Source organism: Durio zibethinus, chromosome 8, assembly GCF_047325235.1.
Source record: "Durio zibethinus cultivar Kanyao isolate XHJ-2024 chromosome 8, ASM4732523v1, whole genome shotgun sequence".
In the NCBI taxonomy this organism is placed as follows: Eukaryota; Viridiplantae; Streptophyta; class Magnoliopsida; order Malvales; family Malvaceae; genus Durio; species Durio zibethinus.
In genome coordinates this window covers 6,607,501-6,615,000 of record NC_143169.1, presented here as the reverse complement: position 1 = coordinate 6,615,000, position 7,500 = coordinate 6,607,501, and the positions used below count along the sequence as shown (strand labels likewise).

Below are 7,500 nucleotides of genomic sequence, written 5' to 3'. Positions count from 1 at the left end.
AGGTTATCGACGGCATCTGGGGCAACAACCGAGGGGCTATCGATGGCCAGGTATAGGTTGCGCGCTTAAGCGCCATCCATTTTCGGGGCTAGTTGATTCAGCAGGTGAGTTGTTACACACTCCTTAGCGGATTTCGACTTTCATGACCACTGTCCTACTGTCTTAATTGACCAACACCCTTTGTGGGTTCTGGGTTAGCATGCAGTTGGGCACCATAACCCAACTTTTGGTTCATCCCGCATTGCCAGTTCTGCTTACCAAAAATGGCCCACTTGGAGCTCTCGATTCCATGGCACGGCTCAACGAAGCAGCCGTACCGTCCTACCTATTTAAAGTTTGAGAATAGGTCGAGGGCATTGCACCCCCGATGCCTCTAATCATTGGCTTTACCCGACAGAACTCGATGGGGGCTCCAGCTATCCTAACGGAAACTTCGTAAGGAACAAGCTACTAGATGGTTCGATTAGTCTTTCACCCCTATACCCAAGTCAAACGAATGATTTGCACGTCAGTATCATTGCGGGCCTCCACTAGAGTTTCCTTTGGCTTCGCCCCGCTCAGGCATAGTTCACCATCTTTTGGGTCTCGACGGGCATGCTCACACTCGAACCCTTCTCAGAAAATAAAGGTCGATGGGTGGTGCACCCTCGAGGGATCCCGCCAATCAACTTTCTTGCACCTTATGGGTTTCTTAGCCTGTTGACTCGTATGCATGTCAGACTCCTTGGTCCGTGTTTCAAGACGAGCCGGATGGGAAACCCGCAGGCTGACACCTGAAGCACGTCTGTGCTGAGGCATGCCAAGACGGCAAATGCTATGTTCCACGATCGCGACGATGACGTCTCCATGGGCACATCGAAAGCCCAGGCTTGGGCCATCATCGCGACCCACTTTGATCCACGCCCCGAGCCGATCGATGGACCAGCTCTCGTCATTCCACATCCGATCGAGGCACATCATCGACCCCCATCCGCTTCCCTCCCGATAATTTCAAGCACTCTTTGACTCTCTTTTTAAAGTCTTTTTCATCTTTCGCTCGCCTGTATTCAGCCTTGGACAGAATTTAACGCCCGATTTGGGCTACATTCCCAAACAACCTGACTCGCGGATAGCGCCTCGTGGTGCGATAGGGTCTGACCACAATGTGGCTCTCACCCTCTCTGATGCCTCTTTCCAGGGGACTTGGGCCCGATCCATCACTGAGGATGCTTCTCCAGACTACAATTCAGATGTCGAGGGTGCCCGATTCTCAATCTGGGCTTTTTTTGATTCACTCGTCATTACTAGGGGAATCCTGGTAAGTTTTTTTTCCTCTGCTTATTGATATGCTTAAACTCAACGGGTGATCCCACCTGACCTGGGGTCGCGACGTGAGCATTGACTGAGTGATACGGGGGGTTCGAAGGGGTCCGGATGGACAACAAGCTTACATCACCGAGGATGAGGCATGCCAGGATCTCTACCACCCACGGTCACGGTGCTGTCGTTGTTGGGGACTTGCTTTTGGTCCAACCGCAACCCATGGGATTGCGGGAGGCCATCTTCCGCCTGTCCCTTCCCCCAGAGCCCGACAGGTGGTGGGCCAGAGGGGGGCGATGGTGCATGACACCCAGGCAGGCGTGCCCTCGACCTAATGGCTTGGGGCACAACTTGCGTGCAACGACTCGATGGTTCATAAGATTTTGCAATTGACACTAAGTATCGCAATTCGCTACATTCTTCATCGATGCGGGAGCTGAGATATTCGTTGCCAAAAGTCATTCAGTTTTTTCGGGACAAAAAGAGTTACGGCACTGCCCGAGCACGTACCGCGGATGGGATGGTGATGGTGCGCACGCTCCGTTTTCATTTCGGTTCATTGGTGCGATTTGCGCCAGGGTTTATTGTTTGACGGTAGGTGAGACGATGCTTATCATTTGCCTGCCCAGTCAGAGCGACCGTCGCACCCACCCGAAGTCAGAGGGGGCTCAGGGTGTAGGGGCACCCTTACCCCCTCGGTGTTTCGTTAACGCATCTGCGAGTCATCCATCGAGCGGGGTTTTGACAATGATCCTTCCATAGGTTCAGCTACGAAAACCTTGTTACGACTTTTCCTTCCTCTAAATGATAAGGTTCAGTGGACTTCTCACGACATCACGGGTGATGGACCGTCAACGTCATTGTAATCCAAACACTTCACCGGACCATTCAATCGGTAGGAGCGACGGGCGGTGTGTACAAAGGGCAGGGACATAGTCAACGCAAGCTAATGACTCATGCTTACTAGGAATTTCTCATTGAAGACCAACAATTGCAATGATCTATCCCCATCATAATGAAATTTCAAAGATTACCCGGGCCTATCGACCAAGGCTATAAACTGGTTGAATACATCAGTGTAGCGTGCGTGCAGCCCAGAACATCTAAGGGCATCACAGACCTATTATTGCCTTAAACTTCCTTGACCTAAGTGGCCATAGTCCCTCTAAGAAGCTAGCCATGAAAGATCACCTCCGCGTAGCTAGTTAGCAGGCTAAGGTCTAGTTCGTTAACGGAATTAACCAGACAAATTGCTTCACCAACTAAGAACAGCCATGCACCACCACCCATAGAATCAAGAAAGAGCTCTCAGTCTGTCAATCCTTACTATGTCTGGACCTGGTAAGTTTCCTCGTGTTGAGTCAAATTAAGCCACAGGCTCCACTCCTGGTGGTGCCCTTCTGTCAATTCTTTTAAGTTTCAACCTTGTGACCATACTCCCCCCAGAACCCAAAGACTTTGATTTCTCATAAGGTACCGACAGAGTCCTAAAAGTAACATCCGTCGATCCCTCATCGACATCATTTATGGTTGAGACTAGGATGGTATCTGATTGTCTTTGAGCCCTCAACTTTCGTTCTTGATTAATGAAAACATCCTTGGCAAATGCTTTCGTAGTTGTTTGTCTTACATAAATCCAAGAATTTCACCTCTGACTATGAAATACGAATGCCCTCGACTATCCCTGTTAATCATTACTCCGATCCCGAAGGCCAACACAATAGGACCGAAATCCTATGATGTTATCCCATGCTAATGTATACAAGCGTAGGCTTGCTTTGAGCACTTTAATTTCTTCAAAGTAACAGGGTCGGAGGAACGACTCGGGGTAATTAAGTCTAAGAGTGCATCACCAACAGTAGGGACAAGTAGACTGGTGCTCATCGTGAGGTGGATCGGACGACCCAACCCTAGTTCCAACTATGAGCTTTTTAACTGCAACAACTTAAATATACGCTATTAAAGCTAGAATTACCGCGGTTACTGGCACCAGACTTGCCCTCCAATGGATCTTTGTTAAAGGATTTAGATTGTACTCATTCCAATTATAAGACTCATAGAGCCCCGTATTGTTATTTATTGTCACTACCTCTCCGTGTCATGATTGGGTAATTTACACGCCTGCTGCCTTCCTTGGATGTGGGAGCCGTTTCTCAGGCTCCCTCTTCAAAATCGAACCCTAATTCTCCGTCACCCGTCACCACCATAGTAGGCCACTATCCTACCATCGAAAGTTGATAGGTAGAAATTTGAATGATGCGTCATCGGTACATAGGCCATGCGATCTGTCAAGTTATCATGAATCATCAGAGCAACAGGCATAGCCCGCATTGACCTTTTATCTAATAAATGCGTCCCTTCCAAAAGTCAGGGTTTGTTGCATGTATTAGCTCTAGAATTGCTATAGTTATCCGAGTAATAGATACCATCAAACAAACTATAACTGATTTAATGAGCCATTCGCAGTTTCACAATCTGAATTAGTTCATACTTACACATGCATGGCTTAATCTTTGAGATAAGCATATGACTACTGGCAGGATCAACTAGGTAGCATTCTTTCGGGATGTTGGCACCGCATGGGCCTCGATGCACCGATCGAGCGACGGAGGGAGCCCAACACAGAGCGTAAGCGTCGTGCGTGTCGAGCACGTGAATGCGTAGCATCTGACGAATGGAGGCCGAGAGCCCACACCCACTCAATGTTCCATATCCGAGAGCACGATCAAATGTCGATGCACCAATGTGGCCACGAAAGATTGGGTGGTGTGCTTGGGACACCGACCATGATTGACGTCGGACCCGTGGCCCCTCCGGACAAGAAACGGATAAGGGATGGCGAGACATCCAGTTTCCATTGATTCAAGTATGCAACACAGGATTTTGATCGTGCCCCCTCGGGTACGATGACTGCATGGAGAGAGATTGAAGAGGATGATGGGTCGACAGTTCGATGCATAGAGCACGGAGCCTGCCAACATGCACAACTATATGCCCATTGCATACAAGTGGCAGCATCCACACACGTCGATCCACAACCCACCCGATCAATTACTCTACGAATGAGCGGAGGAAATGACGTGCGAGGCCATGCCATAACTGCTTGGCACGAGAAAAACACGAGCAAAGGCCACGAGACTACCCATGCCATCCGACAGGCAACAACAAAGCGACACCACCAATGCTTGGCTCAATCAAAACCGCATGCGTGAGCTTCGCTGACACCACCCCAGGGGGATGTTGCTCGATTCAGGGACTTGTTCCTGGGGTCTCGGGCAGCATCGGCTGCGTGCACGACCTCGTCGAGGCCTAGGCATTTTTGTGGTCGATGAGAAGGGACCGCGAGATCATCAAATACCGAAAGACTTGGCTAGGCTAAGCCCGCAACTGTGTCTTTTGCTCACACCACCCCAAAGACCTGGTCTGGGGTCTAAGGCAACATCTGCTGCATGCACTGGCTGGAGCTCAGCTCTTTTTTTTCGTATGCATGCCAACCGATCGAGGCCATAGGCATCTGCTAGTCATCGGAGCAACCAATCACCGGACAAAATGGTCGGAAGGCATGCACACCTTGTATTTCACTCGAGGGACATTGCCCTGGGTGTACATAATGGAAGGCCCATCACCCACACCTACTCCCCTCATGGAGGGGAAAAGGGGTGCCGGACCACCACCCCCTAAAGAGCATTAGAGATTTTACGGATATGCTACCAGTAGACGTTAAAGTGTTTGAAATGGGGACACTTTTTCCAAACAGACATATCCCACAACGAGGGTGAGCAGGTGTCGATGGTGGTGAGGGCATGTGCTCGTACCAAGGGCCAACGCGTGCCGATGGTGGTCGATGCGACTACCCGCACCAAGGGCCAGCATTTGTCGATGGTGGTCGATACGACTACCCGCACTAAGGGCCATCATGTACTGATGGTGGTCGAGGCAACCGCCCACACTAGCTCGAGGCAAGTACCCACACCAAGGCCCGGTATGTGCCGATGGTGTTTGAGGCAATCGCTCGCACCAAGGCCTGACATAGGCCCAGCATGTGCCGATGGTGTTTGACGTAACCGCCCGTACCAGGGGCCATCCTCAATCGACGGTGGTCGAGGCAAGACCCACACCAAGGGCTGACTTGTGCCAATGGTGGTCGAGGCAACCATCCGTACTAAGGGCCATCCTCTGCCGATGGTGGTTGAGGCAACCGCTCGCACCAAGGCCCAGCACGTGTTGATGGTGTTTGAGGCAACCGCTTGTACTAAGAGCCAGCTTGTGCTGATGGTGCTCGAGGCAATCGCCCGTACCAAGGGCCATCTTGTATCGATGGTGGTCGAGGTAACCACCCGCACTAAGGCCCAGCACGTACCGATGGTGTTCAAGGTAACCACTCGCACCAAGGGCCAGCTTGTGCTAATGGTGCTCGAAGTAACTGCCTGCACCAAGGGCCATCTTCTGTAGATGGTGGTCAAGGCAACCACCCGTACCAAGGCCCAGCACATACCGATGGTGTTCGAGGCAACCACCTGCACCAGGCCCCAGCATGTGCCGATGGTGTTTGATGCAACCACCTGCACCAAGGGGCATCTTCTATCGATGGTGGTTAAGGCAAGAGCCCGCACCAAGGGTCGGCTTATACCGATGGTGGTCGAGGCAACCGCCTGCACCAAGGGCCATCTTCTGCCAATAGTGGTCGAGGTAACCGCCCACACCAAGGCTTAGCACGTGTCGATAGTGTTCGAGGTAATCGCTTATACCAGGGTCCAGCATGTGTCGATGGTGTTCGATGCAACCGCCCGCACCAGGGGCCATCTTCTGTTGATGGTGATCGAGGCAAGAGCCCATACCAAGGGTCAGCTTGTGCCGATGGTGCTCGAGGCAATCGCTCGCACCAAGGCCTAGCACGTGTCGATGGTGGTCGAAGCAATCGCTAGCACCAAGGCCCAGCATATGACGATGGTGTTCGACGTAACCACTCACACCAAGGGCCATCTTATACCGATGGTGGTTAAGGTAACCGCTCACACCAAGGGTCGACTTGTGCCGATGGTGGTCGAGGTAACTGTCCGTACTAGAGGCCATCTTCTATCGATTATGGTCGAGATAAGAGCCTGCACGAAGGGCCGACTTGAGTCGATGGTGCTCGAGGCAACCGCCCGTACTAGGGGCCATCTTCTACCGATGGTGGTCGAGGCAATCGCCCCTACCAAGGCCCAGAAAATGTCGATGGTGTTCGATGTAACTGCCCACACTAAGGGCCATCTTATGCCGTTGGTGGTCGAGGCAACCGCCCGTACCAAGGGTCAACTTGTACCGATGGTGGTCGAGGCAATCGCCCGTACCAAGGGCCATCTTCTGTAGATTGTGGTCGAAGCAAAAGCCCACACCAAGGGCCAGCTTATGTCGATAGTGCTCGAAGCAGCCACCTCCACCAAAGGCCATCTTCTGTCGATGATGGTCGAGGCAACTACCTGCACTAAGGCCCAGCATGTATCGATGTGTTCAAGGCAACTGCTTACACCAGGGCCCAACTTATGTCGATGGTGGTCGAGGTAAGTGGCCATACCAAAGGGCAGCCTGTACCAATGATGGTCGATGCATGTGCCATCACCATACGCCATCATATGCCATTGATGGTCGAGGCCTTGGCCAAAGTTCAATTTTGAGCCACGATGCACATGATGGGCTCGGACATGTGCTGGTGCCACATTTTTTTCACCCGGGGCACCATCACCGGAGCATCGTCGGAGAACCTGATCGGTGGCATTAGGGGTTCCGATAATTGGGGGGGCCGGGGGGTGTGCACACATGATGTGCGATGGGTGCTGGTACTTGGCCCTTATATTGGCCCCCTATCCCTTATCAAACCTCGAAAACTCACACCCCCTTAAAAAGCATTTGAGATTTTATAGGTTTGCTGCCAGTAGCTATTCAAGTGTTCGAAAATGGGGACACTTTTTTCAAATGGTCACAAAATCTTCTCCACTTTGAGTTTTTAGCTAAAAGTTTTTATGCATGCCAAAAAAAATACAAGGATCATGTCTACAAAATTTGGGGCCAAAAATCCTTCTACGAAAATTTTAAAAAATCTCGAACCGTAAAAAGTTTCAAAAATTGTGAAAAATAGAAAACGAGTCGTCTTGCTACGAAACTTCACATGAAGGCTTTAGGGACCATTGTATGAATTTAAAAGCCATAAAATAGCATTGG

At 51.0% G+C, this 7,500-nt stretch overlaps 2 non-coding genes and 1 pseudogene across 2 annotated transcripts; all 3 read right to left on the bottom strand.

Moving 5' to 3' along the window:
- Window positions 1-878, bottom strand: part of LOC149517376 (uncharacterized) — a 1,026-nt pseudogene extending 148 nt beyond the window's left edge.
- A 725-nt stretch (window positions 879-1,603) lies between these two features.
- LOC149517375 (5.8S ribosomal RNA) lies at window positions 1,604-1,759 on the bottom strand. Its single transcript, XR_016344848.1, has one exon. It is a non-coding gene; the product is annotated as a 5.8S ribosomal RNA (ribosomal RNA).
- Window positions 1,760-2,044: 285 nt separating this feature from the next.
- LOC149517374 (18S ribosomal RNA) lies at window positions 2,045-3,852 on the bottom strand. Its single transcript, XR_016344368.1, has one exon. It is a non-coding gene; the product is annotated as an 18S ribosomal RNA (ribosomal RNA).
- Window positions 3,853-7,500: the final 3,648 nt, after the last annotated feature.